The following is a 17796-nucleotide window of genomic DNA, read 5'->3' as shown; positions in this document are numbered from 1 at the left end:
ATCAAAGCGTATATTCCAACTCCGAGATGCTTGCACCAGTCCATAAATGGATCGCTGGAGCTTGCATATTTTGTTACCACCTTTAGGATTGACAAAACCTTCTTGTTGCATCACATACAACTCTTCTTTAATAAATCCATTAAGGAATGCAGTTTTGTTTATCCATTTGCCAGATTTCATAAAATGCGGCAATTGCTAACATGATTCGGACGGACTTAAGCATAGATACGAGTGAGAAACTCTCATCGTAGTCAACACCTTGAACTTGTCGAAAACCTTTTGCGACAATTCTAGCTTTGTAGATAGTAACACTACTATCAGTGTCCGTCTTCCTCTTGAAGATCCATTTATTTTCTATGGCTTGCCGATCATCGGGCAAGTCAACCAAAGTCCATACTTTGTTCTCATACATGGATCACATCTCAGATTTCATGGCCTCAAGCCATTTTGCGGAATCTGGGCTCATCATCGCTTCCTCATAGTTCGTAGGTTCGTCATGGTCTAGTAACATAACTTCCAGAACAAGATTACCGTACCACTCTGGTGTGGATCTCACTCTGGTTTACCTACGAGATTCGGTAGTAACTTTATCTGAAGTTACATGATCATCATCATTAGCTTCCTCACTAATTGGTGTAGTAGTCACAGGAACAGATTTCTGTGATGAACTACTTTCCAATAAGGGAGAAGGTACAATTACCTTATCAAGTTCTACTTTCCTCCCACTCATTTCTTTCGAGAGAAACTCCTTCTCTAGAAAGGATCCATTCTTAGCAATGAATGTCTTGCCTTCGGATCTATGATAGAAGGTGTACCCAACTGTCTCCTTTGGGTATCCTATGAAGACATATTTCTCCGATTTGAGTTTGAGCTTATCGAGATGAAACTTTTTCACATAAGCATCGCAACTCCAAATTTTAAGAAACAACAGCTTAGGTTTCTTGCCAAACCATAGTTCACACGGTGTCGTCTCAACGGATTTAGATGGTGCCCTCTTTAACGTGAATGCAGCTGTCTCTAATGCATAACCCCAAAACGATAGTGGTAGATCGGTAAGAGACATCATAGATCGCACTATATCTAATAAAGTACGATTATGACGTTCGGACACACCATTACACTATGGTGTTCCAGGTGGCATGAGTAGTGAAATTATTTCACATTGTTTTAATTGAAGACTAAACTCGTAACTCAAATATTTTACCTCTGCGATCATATCGTAGAAACTTTTATTTTCTTGTCACGATGATTTTCCACTTCACTCTGAAATTCTTTGAACTTTTCAAATGTTTCAGACTTATGTTTCATCAAGCAGATATACCCATATCTGCTCAAATCATATGTGAAGGTCAGAAAATAACGATACCCGCCGCGAGCTCCAACACTCATCGGATCGCATACATCAGTATGTATTATTTCCAATAAGTCAGTTGCTCGCTCCATTGTTCCGGAGAACGGAGTCTTTAGTCATCTTGCCCATAAGGCATGGTTCGCAAGCACCAAGTGATTCATAATCAAGTGATTCCAAAATCCCATCAGCATGGAGTTTCTTCATGCGCTTTACACCAATATGACCTAAACGGCAGTGCCACAAATAAGTTGCACTATCATTATTAACTTCGCATCTTTTGGTTTCAATATTATGAATATTTGTATCACTACGATCGAGATCCAATGAACTTGTTTCATTGGGTGTATGACCATCGAAGGTTTTATTCATGTAAACAGAACAACAATTATTCTCTGACTTTAATGAATAAGCGTATTGCAATAAACATGATCAAATCATATTCATGCTCAACGCAAAAACCAAATAACACTTATTTAGGTTCAACACTAATCCCGAAAGTATAGGGGAGTGTGCGATGATGATCATATCAATCTTGGAACTACTTCCAACACACATCGTCACTTCACCCTTAACTAGTCTCTGATTATTCTGCAACTCCTGTTTCGAGTTACTACTCTTAGCAACTGATCCAGTATCAAATACTAAGGGGTTGCTATAAACACTAGTAAATTACACGTCAATAACATGTATATCAAATATACTTTTGTTCACTTTGCCATCCTTCTTATCCGCCAAATACTTGGGGCAGTTCCGCTTCCAGTGACCAGTCCCTTTGCAGTAGAAGCACTTAGTCTCAGGCTTAGGACCAGACTTGGGCTTCTTCACTTGAGAAGCAACTTGCTTGCCGTTCTTCTTGAAGTTCCCCTTCTTCCCTTTGCCCTTTTCTTGAAACTAGCGATCTTGTCAACCATCAACACTTGATGCTCTTTCTTGATTTCTACCTTCATCTATTTCATCATCATGAAAAGCTCGGGATTCGTTTTCGTCATCCCTTGCATACTATAGTTCATCACGAAGTTCTACTAACTTGGTGATGGTGACTAGAGAATTCTGTCAATCACTATCTTATCTGGAAGATTAACTCCCACTTGATTCAAGCGATTGTAGTACCCAGACAATCTGAGCACATGCTCACTAGTTGAGCGATTCTCCTCCATCTTTTAGCTATAGAACTTGTTGGAGACTTCATATCTCTCAACTCGGGTATTTGCTTGAAATATTAACTTCAACTCCTGGAACATCTCATATGGTCCATGACGTTCAAAACGTCTTTGAAGTCCCGATTCTAAGCCGTTAAGCATGGTGCACTAAACTATCAAGTAGTCATCATATTTAGCTAGCCAAACGTTCATAACGTCAGCATCTGCTCCTGTAATAGGTCTATCACCTAGCGGTGCATCAAGGACATAATTCCTCTGTGCAGCAATGAGGATAAACCTCAGATCACGGATCCAATCCGCATCATTGCTGCTAACATCTTTCAACACAATTTTTCTCTAGGAACATATCAAATTAAACATATGAAAGCAATAACGCGAGCTATTGATCTACAACATAATTTGCAAAATACTACCAGGACTAAGTTCATGATAAATTTAAGTTCAATTAATCATATTACTTAAGAACTCCCACTTAGATAGACATCCCTCTAATCCTCTAAGTGATCACGTGATCCAAATCAACTAAACCATGTCCGATCATCACGTGAGATGGAGCAGTTTCATTGGTGAACATCACTATGTCGATCATATCTACTATATGATTCACGCTCGACCTTTCGGTCTCCGTGTTCCGAGGCCATATTTGTATATGCTTGGCTCGTCAAGTATAACCTGAGTATTCCGCGTGTGCAACTGTTTTGCACCCGTTGTATTTGAACGTAGAGCCTATCACACCCGATCATCACGTGGTGTCTCAGCACGAAGAACTTTCGCAATGGTGCATACTGAGGGAGAACACTTCTTGATAATTAGTGAGAGATCATCTTAAAATGCTACCGTCAAACTAAGCAAAAATAAGATGTATAAAAGATAAACATCATATGCAATCAAAATATGTGACATGATATGGCCATCATCATCTTGCTTCTTTGATCTCCATCTCCAAAGTACTGTCATGATCTATATCGTCACCGGCATGACACCATGATCTCCATCATCTTGATCTATATCAATGTGTCGTCACGTGGTCGTCTCGCCAACTATTGCTATCGCATAGCGATAAAGTAAAGCAATTATTGGACGCTTGCATCTTATGCAATAGAGAGACAACCATAAGGATTTTGCCAGTTGCTGATAACTTCAACAAAACATGATCATCTCATACAACAACTTATATCTCATCACGTCTTGACCATATCACATCACAACATGCCTTGCAAAAACAAGTTAGACGTCCTCTACTTTGTTGTTGCAAGTTTTACGTGGCTGCTATGGGCTTAAGCAAGAACCAATCTTACCTACGCATCAAAACCACAACGATAGTTTGTCAAATTGGTGCTGTTTTAACCTTCGCAAGGACCGGGCGTAGCCACACTTGGTTCAACTAAAGTTGTAGAAACTGTCACCCGCAAGCCACCTATGTGCAAAGCACGTCGGGAGAACCGGTCTCGCGTAAGCGTACGCGTAATGTCGGTCCGGGCCGCTTCATCCAACAATGCCGCCGAACCAAAGTATGACATGCTGGTAAGCAGTATGACTTATATCGCCCACAACTCACTTGTGTTCTACTCGTGCATATAACATCAAACCATAAAAACCTAGGCTCGGATGCCACTGTTGGAGAACGTAGTAATTTCAAAAAAAATTCCTACGCTCACGCAAGATCATGGTGATGCGTAGCAACGAGAGGGGAGAGTGTGATCTACGTACCCTTGTAGATCGACAACGGAAGCGTTAGGTTGATGTGGTCGTACGTCTTCACGGTCCGACCGATCCAAGCACCGTTACTCCGGCACCTCCGACTTCTTGGCACACGTTCAGCTCGATGACGATCCCCGGGCTCCGATCCAGCAAAGCGTCGGGGAGGAGTTCCGTCAGCACGACGGTGTGGTGACGATCTTGATGTTCTACCGTCGCAGGGCTTCGCCTAAGCACCGCTACAATATGACCGAGGTGGAATATGGTGGAGGGGGGCACCGCACACGGCTAAGGAACGATCACGAAGATCAACTTGTGTTCATGGGGTGCCCCTTGCCTCAGTATATAAAGGATGGAGGAGGAGGAGGCCGGCCAAGGCAATTGGTGCGGCCAGGATGTGGAGTCCTACTAGGACTCCAAGTCCTAGTGGGAGTCCACCAAGAGGGGAGGAAGGGAGAAGGAAGTGGAGGAGAAGGAAAGGTGGCCGGCCCCCTTTTCCCTAGTCCAATTCGGACTAGAGGGGAGGGGGGGCGCAGCAGCCCCTTGGCCCTTTCTCCTCTTCCCACTAAAGCCCATCAAGGCCCATTGCTTCTCCCGTAACTACCCGGTACTCCGAAAAATACCCGAATCACTCGGAACCTTTCCGATGTCCGAATATAGTCGTCCAATATATTGATCTTTACGTCTCGACCATTTCGAGACTCCTCGTCATGTCCCCGATCTCATCCGGGACTCCGAACTCCTTCGGTACATCAAAACTCATAAACTCATAATATAACTGTCATCGAAACCTTAAGCGTGCGGACCCTACGGTTCGAGAACAATGTAGACATGACCGAGACATGTCTCCAGTCAATAACCAATAGCGGAACTTGGATGCTCATATTGGCTCCTACATATTCTACGAAGATCTTTATCGGTCAGACCGCATAACAACATACGTTGTTCCCTTTGTCATCGGTATGTTACTTGGCCGAGATTCGATCGTCCGTATCTCAATACCTAGTTCAATCACGTTACCGGCAAGTCTCTTTACTCGTTCCGTAATACATCATCTCACAACTAACTCATTAGTTGCAATGCTTGCAAGGCTTATGTGATGTGCATTACCGAGAGGGCCCAGAGATACCTCTCCGACAATCGGAGTGACAAATCCTAATCTCAAAATACGCCAACCCAACAAGTACCTTCGGAGACACCTGTAGAGCACCTTTATAATCACCCAGTTACGTTGTGACGTTTGGTAGCACACAAAGTGTTCCTCCGGTAAACGGGAGTTGCATAATCTCATAGTCATAGGAACATGTATAAGTCATGAAGAAAGCAATAGCAAAAAACTAAACGATCAAGTGCTAAGCCAACGGAATGGGTCAAGTCAATCAGATCATTCATCTAATGATGTGATCCCATTAATCAAATAACAACTCTTTGTCTATGGTTAGGAAACATAACCATCTTTGATTAATGAGCTAGTCAAGTAGAGGCATACTAGTGACACTCTATTTGTCTATGTATTCACACATGTATTATGTTTCCGGTTAATACAATTCTAGCATGAATAATAAACATTTATCATGATATAAGGAAATAAATACTAACTTTATTATTGCCTCTAGGGCATATTTCCTTCACGTAGCCACACTCGGTTCAACTAAAGTTGGAGAAACTGACACCCGCCAGCCACCTGTGTGCAAAGCACGTCGGTAGAACTAGTCTCGCGTAAGCGTACGCGTAATGTCGGTCCGGGCCACTTCATCCAACAATACCGCCGAACCAAAGTATGACATGCTGGTAAGCAGTATGACTTATATCGCCCACAACTCACTTGTGTTCTACTCGTGCACAACATCAACACATAAAACCTAGGCTCGGATGCCACTGTTGGAGAACGTAGTAATTTCAAAATTTTCCTACGCACATGCAAGATCATGGTGATGCATAGCAACGAGAGGGGAGAGTGTTGTCTACGTACCCTCGTAGACCGGAAGCGGGAGCGTTATAACAACGTGGTTGATGTAGTCATACGTCTTCACGGCTCGACCGATCAAGCACCGAAACTACGGCACCTCCGAGTTCTAGCACACGTTCAGCTCGATGACGATCCCCAGACTCCGATCCAGCAAAGTGTCGGGGAAGAGTTCCGTCAGCACGATGGCGTGGTGACGATCTTGATGTTCTACCGTCGCAGGGCTTCGCCTAAGCACCGCTACAATATTATCGAGGAGTATGGTGGAAGGGGGCACCGCACACGGCTAAGAAAACGATCACGAGGATCAACTTGTGTGTCTATGGGGTGTCCCCCTGCCCCCGTATATAAAGGATCAAGGGGGAGGAGGCCGTCCCTAGGAGGGGCGCGCCAGGGAGTAGGATTCCTACTCCTAGTTGGAGTAGGTTTCCTCCTTTCCTAGTCCAACTAGGACAAGGGGGGAAAGGGAGGAAGAGGGGAAGGAAGGGAGAGAGGGGCCGCGCCCCAAACCCCTTGTCCAATTCGGACTGGGCTTGGGAGGGGCGCGCGCCACCTCCTGGTCCTTCCCACTAAGGCCCATTAAGGCCCATTGCTTCTTCCTCGTATTCCCGTAACTCCCCGGTACCTCCGAAAATACCCGAACCACTCGGAACCTTTCCGATGTCCGAATATAGTCGTCCAATATATCGATCTTTACGTCTCGACCATTTTGAGACTCCTCGTCATGTCCCTGATCTCATCCGGGACTCCGAACTCCTTCGGTACATCAAAACTCATAAACTCATAATATAACTGTCATCGAAACCTTAAGCGTGCGGACCCTACGGGTTCGAGAACAATGTAGACATGACCGAGACACGTCTCCGGTCAATAACCAATAGCGGAACTTGGATGCTCATATTGGCTCCCACATATTCTACGAAGATCTTTATCGGTCAGACCGCATAACAACATACGTTGTTCCCTTTGTCATCGGTATGTTACTTGCCCGAGATTGGATCGTCGGTATCTCTATACCTAGTTCAATCTTGTTACCGGCAAGTCTCTTTACTCGTTCCGTAATACATCATCTCGCAACTAACTCATTAGTTGCAATGCTTGCAAGGCTTATGTGATGTGCATTACCGAGAGGGCCCAGAGATACCTCTCCGACAATCGGAGTGACAAATCCTAATCTCGAAATACGCCAACCCAACATGTACCTTTGGAGACACCTGTAGAGCTCCTTTATAATCACCCAGTTACGTTGTGACGTTTGGTAGCATACAAAGTGTTCCTCCGGTAAACGGGAGTTGCATAATCTCATAGTCATAGGAACATGTATAAATCATGAAGAAAGCAATAGCAACATACTAAACGATCGAGTGCTAAGCTAACGGAATGGGTCAAGTCAATCACATCATTCTCCTAATGATGTGATCCTGTTAATCAAATAACAACTCTTTGTCTATGGTTAGGAAACATAACCATCTTTGATTAACGAGCTAGTCAAGTAGAGGCATACTAGTGACACTCTGTTTGTCTATGTATTCACACATGTATTATGTTTCCGGTTAATACAATTCTAGCATGAATAATAAACATTTATCATGAAATAAGGAAATAAATAATAACTTTATTATTGCCTCTAGGGCATATTTCCTTCATCTACTAAGTATTTATTAGGTCGGGTAAGACCATAATATGCTGTGAGATCCCGACACCATTTCCACTATCAAGAGCAAGATCAAGGATAATTAGAAATTTTGGATAATTAAGGTGTCCATTCCTGTGGGATATGTCCTCATGATTTGATCTGTGACAACACATATATTGTTTAATTTGACCTAATAGAGGCATCACCCTCTAATGTTAAGGTATATTTGTCCAGTGAGCTTAAAAACTTGTCAGGTGTCTGAATGTCGAAGTTTATTGTGGAGGTTTCTCCTTTGGATGGCAGGTGGGTACATGAAGAAAATAGATAAATAATACATGGAGGACACCAATTTTTTAAAGATTAATGCATGGGAAAAAGAGGAATATAAAACTGGTTTAATTAACTATATTTAGCAACCATCATACGAAATCTTCTACTAAACAATCACACGATAAGTTACACTGGCCATTATCGGAAAGTATTCTTACATATGATAAATTCATTATTTCTATGATCAATTTTCAAAAAAAAATCTACTATCCGGCTAACAAATTTTCTTGCAATTTTCACGGTGATTTTGCACAAGTTAAATATGTCCAGCTCAAAATAAAATTCCTTTCAGTAAATTAAACCTTTTATTCTTGTTTATCTTCATTTGCATTGAAGTGCCAATGGCTGCTCAATTTAATTTAAACAATGTATTCTCGTTTCACCCCCGTATTTACCATATAGGACCAACATTCCCCCATCTATACATTTGTGCCTCATCTTAAAGACCCAATACGATCACATAAGTTTGTCTATCCTAAAATAGGAAAAGATACATATCTCACACATTGTAACTAGAAACTTTTAAATAAATCCCCAAATACAGAACCATAATAGTAGTTATGACAAGATGTTTTTAGTTTTAGCTATGAATTATAAATTAAAATTAAAATGAATGTTACGAAAATGGCATAATTACACATACAATTCATATACTTTCTAGTACATACAAACTCAAAGTTAATATTTCAATTTATGTGACAAGATCTAATATTACAAATTTCACATATTTGTTACAAAGTTCTAATTTACATCAAATTAGTATTAATAAAAATTTGGCATACAAGTTTTTTATGTAGAAGCCCTCTGTGATAGAATCCCCCTCCGATAGGTTGCCAGAAAAGGTCTTTAGATGGGATCTCACGGGTACAGAAGGTTGTGGCGATGGAAAAGTGTTTTCGTGAATGCCTCTGGTGGTTTGGGGATATATAGGCGAAAGAATTGGGTCAGGAGGTGCATGAGGGGCCCACAAGAGTGGGGGAGCGCCCTCCGTCCTTGTGGCCGCCTCGTGGCTCCTCCGACTTCATCTCCAAATCTCCTGGTTGTTTTCTGGTCCAAGAAAAGTCATCGCGGAGGTTTTATTCAATTTGAACTCCATTTGGTATTCCTTTTCTGCGAAAGTCAAAAACAAGGGAAAAAACAGGAACTGACACTGGGCTCTGAGTTAATAGGTTAGTCCCCAAAATAATATAAAATAGCATATAAATACATATAAAGCATCCAAAACAAATAATATAATAGCATAAAACAATCAAAAATTATAGATACGTTGGAGACGTATCAAGCATCCCCAAGCTTAATTTCTACTCGTCCTCGAGTAGGTAAATAATAAAAACAGAATTTTTGAAGTGGAATGCTACCTAACATATTTATCCATGTAATTTTTTTTATTGTGGCATGAATGTTCAGATCCGTAAGATTCAAAACAAAAGTTTAATATTGACATAAAAACAATAATACTTCAAGCATACTAACAAGCAATTATGTCTTCTCAAAATAACATGGCCAAAGAAAGTTTATCCCTACAAAATCTTATAGTCTGGCTATGCTCCATCTTCATCACACAAAATATTCAAATCATGCACACCCCCGATGACAAGCCAAGCAATTGTTTCATACTTTTGATGTTCTCAAACTTTTTTAATTTTCACGCAATACATGAGCGTGAGCCATGGACATAACACTATAGGTGAAATAGAAGGTGGTTGTGGATAAGACAAAAAGAAAGAGATAGTCTCACATCAACTAGGCGTATCAACGGGCTATGAAGATCTCAAAACAATCATAAGGAATCAAACTTCTCATAGTATTCAATGCACTTTATATGAAAGTTTTCATTATATATTAGGACTAAATTTATAACCAAGGTAAATTACCATGTTGTTTAAAGACTCTCAAAATAATATAAGTGAAGCATAAGAGTTCATCAATTTCTATATAATAAAACCACCGTCGTGCTCTAAAAAGATATAATTGAAGCACTAGAGCAAAAATGCCTAGCTCAAAAGATATAAGTGAAGCACATAAAGCATTCTAATAAATCACGATTTATGTGTGTCCCTCTCAAAAGGTGTGTGCAGCAAAGATGATTGTGACAATTTAAAAAACAAAGACTTAAATCATACAAGACGCTCCAAGCAAAACACATATCATGTGATGAATAAAAATATAACCTCAAGTAAAATTACCGATAGACAAAAACAAAAGAAAGGATGCCTCAGACCAAGCTCAAGCATCTGATGGGCTATTGTTTTGCAGTTGCAAAGTGTCGAGTGCTCCTCTAAAAAAGACCGACTTACCCAAATTAGTGCAAGTTGATTTTGATTGTAAGAAAAAAAAAGTGACTTAATAAAATTGATGCAAGTCTATATTTTTCTAGGCGACTTGTTCCGAGTCGGTCAAGAAAAATGTAGTAAGAAAATTTCGGAGATGAGACAACGTCCAAACGCCGCGACCGCGCCGAGAGAGAAGGTTAGCACGCTAGACCGAATAGTATAAGGGTCAATTTCAGTTTGAGCTTGGCCTCATCGGATTCCACGACAACTCTCCATTACTATGGCTGCTCGCCAAAGCTCCCAAGGCGTCACACTTTAATCACTTGCGCAGTTCCCCATGCGTGCGTACGTGCTTAAATACCAATCCGCAAGCGGTCGCCAGCACCCCGTAGTACGTAGCCTGGCCCCTTGGACTCCCTCCACCTCAACTATGTACTACGACATCGAGATCAAGCTCGCCGTGGACAGGTCGAGGAACCGCGTGCTGTTCGCCAAAGCCGGCTCCGACTTCGTCGACGTCCTCCTCTCCTTCCTCACGCTGCCGCTCTCCGCCCTCCAGTCCTGCGCACCATCTCCGGGGTGCCTCTCCAACCTCTGCAACAGCGTCGACCTCCTCAGGAACAGCGGTCTGCTCGAGGTCGAGGCCTGCCATGGCAAGCTTCTCACGCCTGCCCACACCGACGAGTTCGAGTACGTATATATATGATCTATAAGTCTGATTTTTCCTCAAAAAGAATTATCCAACTGTGATTTCAGTTATTCTTCTTGATTTACTTGACTAAATCGATCTCATTTGCCAGGGACTGTAAGTCAGCTAGCAAGTACTGCAACAGAGATCCTACTCCGGCCTGCAACCCCCCCCCCCCCCCCCCCCCCCCCCCCCCCCCCCCCCCCCCCTTTCGAAGTGTTGCTTAGTTATGGCTAGAGCCTTGCATGTCTACGAAGAGTTCAGAAAAGAGGCGTTTGTACGTGGCACCGGACGGTTTGCGATCAGTGATGACATGACAATCAAGCCAGCATCTACCAGAGTCATACAGTGGCTGCCTCAGGCGTTCGGTTCTAATGGAATCGCCCATGGCTTTGAGGAGCTCAAAGTGACCGTCAGCTGGTCTACCGTAAGATGATAAATTTAGTTACTAGCTACTCTATACCAAACTATTGCCATCGGACTGAGTAGATCCCTTTTTTTGTCTAACATCTGGACTTGGTTACGATTTAGGTTTTATTCATGTTGAAGGCCTTCCTTTCTTCAGATACCATACTCACTGACGCATTTCTATCAAATGAATCTGATACCAAGGCTGCTCATGGCAGTACTATGAAGGAGCAGAGCATCAGTCAGAAAGTTCTACTGCCGATCAAGATTCTGCAGGTTCTTCACCAGAAACCAAGATCAAGGTTTTCTACGACACCTGTGAAAAGGAGGTCGTGTATGCTGAATGTAACAGCGAGTTCGTGGACCTGCTCCTGGGTTTCTTAACCTACCCTATCAGCTGTGTGATCAAGCACACAGGAGCCGGGCCTTACCATCTTGGCAGGTGCTTCCAAAATCTCTATAGTGGCGTTGCAGATCTCGCCAATGCTGGGTGCTTCAAAGGTGGTCTCCCCAGTGTGATGTTACTGGATCCAAGCATTATGCCGTTTAACATTTTGAGCAACATCATGTCTGGTCGGTGCTGACCGCTTGACTGCCGGTGTCGGAAGGACACGATGCCAGAGCTAGCACGCTACTGCTTCCACCCTGAGATTGTCAAGGATCGGAGGTATGTCATAGGGGATGATCTACTTATTTATCAGGCCACTGCCATGTCCATGATGAAGTACTGGTCTGGGAGGTACAAGGACATGGTAATGGAGATGGACATTACTGTCGGCAAGCAGGAGGTAATCTAGCTTGTGAATTGATTAAATTCCCTTTTGTTGGGGTTTTTTTGCCAATGATTTTCGCTGTTCTTGCAGGCTGTTGCGCTGCTGCGAGCCGCGCTTACTTCGAAGAATGCACTGACCGAAGTGTTCATTGACAAGCTGGAGAAAGAGTCCCTTCTACAGAAGATCAAGGATATTTGCCAAGATCCCCTTGGGCAAGACCATAACCGTGGAGGTCACGAGATCCGACACCATTGCCACCGTCAAGAGCAAGATCAAGGAGAAGGCGTCCATTCCTGCAGGGTATCGTCATGAATTGGTCTACGGTAGCAGATATCTTAAAGACATGTCAACCGTTGCTGATTACAATCTTGTCAAAGAATGTACCATCACCAGCGAATTTTTCAGGAAGTGATAATGCGGTCGGCTTGCTGTTGTTTAGTTCTGGTAGTTGTTATTTTGGCTTTATTTAAGTGAGTCCCGTGCTCTCCTGTAATGGTCTGTCTGTCTGTCTGTCCAATCTGCTCAGAAACTTAACTTTCGCGGAGGCTTCTCCTTGGAATGGAAGTTGGACATGGAGAAAAGAGCTGAAATTATACTCCTTGGAACGAAAGTATTGAGCATGTGAGTTCCAGTTGCCTTTTTCTGAATTTTGTTTCTCATAAGCGAAATCGAAGGGCAAAAGCATACAAGACAACTCTGCACGAGCAATTTTGAAAGATTACATATGTTCAATTCAACAGAGCGAATAGATTCTTTCGGAAAGAAAAAGGAAAACAGAGTGATCAGCTTTCGATCAAGCGTCAACAACTGTAGCATACAACACTTCCAAATTTACCGGACAAATCGCAGCCCATGCATTGCATGCATGCAGATCTACACCCTATAGCCTACAATTCTGTTGAGTCCCTGCGTTTCACGATCGACCATGGCAGCGCCGGCTTCGAGGCGCGCGCGCACGCGCTCGTCCGCGAGCAGCTCCGGCGTGAATTCATTCCTCCAGCCGGCGCACCACGCGACGGCCTGGCGGACCGCAGCCAGTGGAGCAGCGCCTCTTCCCATCGGTGGAAGAACTCAGCTTCAAGGATGGTCACCATGGCTCCCACCCCATCACCGTGCTGAACGAGCAGTCCATCTGCTTCGGCGGCGTGATCCTCAGCTCCCGCAGCTGCCGTGCGAGCCTCGGCAGGATGTGACGCCGGGCAAAGGCGTCCCATTGCATCGGGTGAAGGTACTTTTTCAAAGACGAGACGATGTGGTGGTGATCGGCGTGGTTGATGATCTTGCTCTCCACCGTGTCGTAGAGGCTGTCCGGCAAGTGCCCGACGAGGGGGATCCACGGGCGTAGCAGTGCTGGCAGTTCGGGTTCCACAGCGGCTCCCACTCCCGCGCGTCAGCGGCCATCCTCGGCCTGATCACCTCCTCGACGATGTAGCGTATGGTGGCAGGAGGCAGCGACGCTTTCCACGTCCCCGGCGTGCGCTCCCCTTCGAACACCTTCGCCGACTCGACGACCGCCGCCAGCGCGCCCGCCGTTTCCGCGCTACCATCCCCTTGGAGTTCGAGCGAATGCAGCAGGGCGAGGGTCTTGTCGAAGCACTCACGTTCAAGGGACAGCACTCGTGAAAGGTTCCGCCACCGGCGGGACCACTCGTCTTCGACCACCGGCGGCGTGTTCTGCAGCCCGTTGTCGTGCGGTGTGTCGTCATGGCCGATCCCGACGTTCCGGCGCGGCAGTGCCACGGGCTCTAAGTGGGCGATGATCCCTTGCCGCTAGGGCTGCAAACGAGTCGAGCTCGATCGAGTTGGAGTTGGCTCAGCTCAACTCATATGAAAATTCAAGCGAGCTCATATTAAGTGAAGCTCGTGATCGAGCTGTAGAACATGACTCGTGCTTAGCTTGTAACGATCTCGAGCTAATTTCGAGCTAAATGAGATGGTAAAAATTATAAATCTATGAATGAAAAATAAAAAAATAAGGTGAATATGCTGGGAACCTTTGCCAAAAATATAGGATATTTAACACATAGTCTGTCATAATTAGTCTTCAATCTTCTCTACAGTTAATAAGTTTCCATGTTTGTTGGTAAATAAAATGAAGAAAAATTATGGACAACATATATTAATAAATTATCTTAATTCCATTTAATATATGGCATGATCATTTAATATAATGATATTCTGTCGAGCTATCGAGCTGAAATCGAGCGAGCCAACATTGGCTCAAAATCAGCTCGTTTTTCTATCGAGCTACATAAAATGTTCAAACTCAGCTTGTTTATTTTCAAGTCGATCTCCAGTCGAGTCAAAAAACGAGTCAATCTCGAGCGGCTCATGAGCCTCGAGCTTTTCTTGCATCCCTACTTGCCGCTGCCCGCCCAGGCCGGAGCCCTCCCGGTAGTTCCACTGCCGCATCATCCTTGCCACCGCCTCGGTGGTGACCGCCAGGCTCCCGGGCATGTGAGACGGGTACGTGACTTGGCCTCCAGCATCGCCATCACCGCGCCGGCCAAACGATCGAGCTCTTGCAAACACTATACGTACTACGTATATATCACGGACGCGTCTAGTGGGCGGCCGCCCACCCTGGGATCGCTAGCCAGCGGCCACCCGAAAAAGGAAACCACCTGGTCCCCCCTCGAGCGAAAGAGGAAACAGTCCCCCGCTCGCCCACGTGGTCCACCTGGTCCCCGCCCGTCGAAGCAAAAAAGGCAACTGCCCCGCCCGCCAGCTGGCCGCGGGATCACGTGCACCCTCCTCGCCAAACCATGCCCCGCGGGATCACGTGCACCCTCCTCACCAAACTGCGCCCTGGCTATCTTCTTCTTCCTCACGAAAGAAGGAGGATCTGCCCAGGTTGCAGAATCCACGCCATCGCTCGCCCCCACGCCTCAGCCCCACCGACGCTGCCTTCTTCTTCTTCTGCACGCTAGAAACAGATCCAAACGCAATCGCCCCCAGCCCTTCTTCCTCCTCCTACACAGCCGCCATGGGAGCCCCAAAGTAGAAGGAGCTGCTTCCAGATCTAAAGGGCAGGGTGGTCAGAGCCATACCAGGCAGTAAGATCGAGCAGGTAAGCCCTCTCTCCACTTCATTTCCCCCTTCTCCATGGATCCATGGAGAATCTGCTTCAAAAAAGAGGTGAATCTGGCACATCACACCAAATGTTAAGGACAGGAGATGTTAAACATGCTGGATGTGTTAAACATGCCAAAAACTACCACCTGGATGTGTTAAAACAAGCCAACTAAAAACGAGTTCTCTGGCCAACTAAAACATGATTAAAGCCAACTTCTAGTTATTGTTTGCAAAATGAACAAAAAATTGACTGCCCAATGCTTTGTTGAACATGTGCAATGAAAAATTCATAAATGTGCAACTGAACATGCATCCCAGCCAACTGAACATGTATCCTGGCCAACTAAACATGTATTCTGCCAACTAAACATATATTTGGCAATACATGTTTCTGAGTGAACACTTTGGAAAAAATGTAGTATATGTGGAAATAAAAAACATGTTTTCTGGCCAACTAAACATGCATGTTGGCCAAAAACTGATGACCAACTAAGACATATATTCTAGGCAACTAAGACATCTATTCTAGCCAACTGAATGCATTAACTGTCCAACTGAACATGCATGTTGGCCACAAACTGAAAAAATGCAACCTGGCCAGCTGAGACATCTATTCTAGCCAACTAAAAGCATTGAATGTCCAACTGAATATGTATGCTGGCCAAGTGGAAATCCTGGAAATTGAGACATCTATTCTAGCGAAAACCAGAAATCTATAGTGCAACAGGAAAAACATAGGAACTTTTGTCCATGGCTAATGAAGCCACAAACCATATTAACATATTCACACACGTAATCTTGTCCCACGCATATATTCTGGTCCCACACCTATTGCAAACCATATTAATATGTTCAAATATACCAGATCTAGAACCATATTAACTATAATCTGTCCTCCAATTCTTCTTTCTTCTTTCACCTGGATTTCCCTTCTCAAATGTAGCATCCAATTATGTGCAGAAAAATCTGAAAAGAGCTCCTTGCGAAACGGAAACCTACAGATCATTGCAACAAAACAAAAAGGGAGAAGGTAAGAAAAACTCTGTAGCAAAAAGAAGTCATGCTCTTGCCAGTTATTTACTGCAAACTGTGCAACTAACATAACAAGTCTGTGCAAACAAAAAAATTCATAACTGTTATAATAAAAGATTATGATATGGTCATGTTGCTTTTAGGTTGTTTGAAACACAGTTTTTCTATGGTTACCAACTGATGACATCAATTTCTTCTTTTTTTTATATGTGCAGGGAGTGTGTGGCAGCATCCAAAAACAAAGGGAAAAAATGCTTGATCTCAATGAGTTGCCTCCAGATCTCAATGAGCTTCCTCATGATATGGATCAGCAGCAACCCAGCATACAACAAGGAAACTGTACAGAAAATGGTCGATCTGTTTACTACACGCAGGCAAGTCGTGATGGTAACCCTACGGGCCATGACAATGTGGCAGGCCAGTCATCAGCCCGTGGTGCCCCTGTAGTGGTGTCTTTGCAGTTAGAGAGCCATACGCTTGATGACACAGGAACCGAGGCAAATGTTCCTGGTCCAACCAGGACTGAGCTAGGAGCTCGGGCTGTTGACGGAGCTGTGCAAGTAGAAGAAGGAGAGGATGAGGCTGGTTCTCAACCTATGGAACCCTATGTTGGCATGAGGTTTGACAGCCTTCAAATTGCTAAGGATCACTACAACAGTTACGCACTACGGATGGGTTTCTCTATCAAGACGAACACCTCTAGACGGACACACCGCACCAATGAATTGATAAAACAACAGTTTTGCTGCAACAAGTTCAAGAAGCCCAAAGCTGATGATGGAGGAGCTGAGACTCCTCCTTACCTGGACCCTATTCCAGATCCAACATCTGTTAACAGTGATGAGGAGATGGAAGAAGAACCTCCAATATTTGCTGAAGAGGAGGCTGGTACTAGTAAGAAGAAGAAGAAGCGCAAACGCGAGACAATAAAGCAGACTGAATGCAAGGCGAAAATGTTGGTGAAGCTGATAGATGGGCGATGGGAGGTGACGCACTTTGTTCGTGACCACAATCATCCGCTCGTGAACAAACCTTCATTGTCCAAATACTTGAGATCCCACCAAGGCATCTCACCTGATGAAAAGGAGTTTCTGCGCATCTTGTATAACTGCAACTTGACTACAGGTGTGGTGTTTTTCTATATCCCTTGAAGAATTAAGTTTCCCTCTAGGCAGTCCAGTGTGCAACTGTTATGGTACTACTGTGCAACTGAAATGGCTTAACTATGCAACTGCTGTCCAATTTCCCATGCTTTTTATATTTCACTTTTGGTGCTTCTTGTGCAACTAGATTGTCTTTACTGTGCAAATACACAATGTCCTGTATGCAAAAACTGCAAAGTGTTTTTAAAAAGGTGCAGCTAGGTGTCCATTTCCTGTGATTATCTTCTGTGCCAACACGTGTCC

The 17796-nt window shown here is 44.1% G+C and overlaps 2 pseudogenes; one reads left to right on the top strand and one right to left on the bottom strand.

Moving 5' to 3' along the window:
* Nucleotides 1–11331: 11331 nt before the first annotated feature.
* LOC125506113 lies at nucleotides 11332–12738 on the top strand (annotated as a pseudogene).
* A 418-nt stretch (nucleotides 12739–13156) lies between these two features.
* On the bottom strand, nucleotides 13157–14740 carry LOC125507448 (annotated as a pseudogene).
* Nucleotides 14741–17796: the final 3056 nt, after the last annotated feature.

The sequence above is a fragment of the Triticum urartu genome, chromosome 5 (genome assembly GCF_003073215.2).
Source record: "Triticum urartu cultivar G1812 chromosome 5, Tu2.1, whole genome shotgun sequence".
Classification (NCBI taxonomy): Eukaryota; Viridiplantae; Streptophyta; class Magnoliopsida; order Poales; family Poaceae; genus Triticum; species Triticum urartu.
The sequence above is the reverse complement of the archived record's forward strand: the minus strand, read 5'-3'. Positions and strand labels throughout refer to the sequence as shown.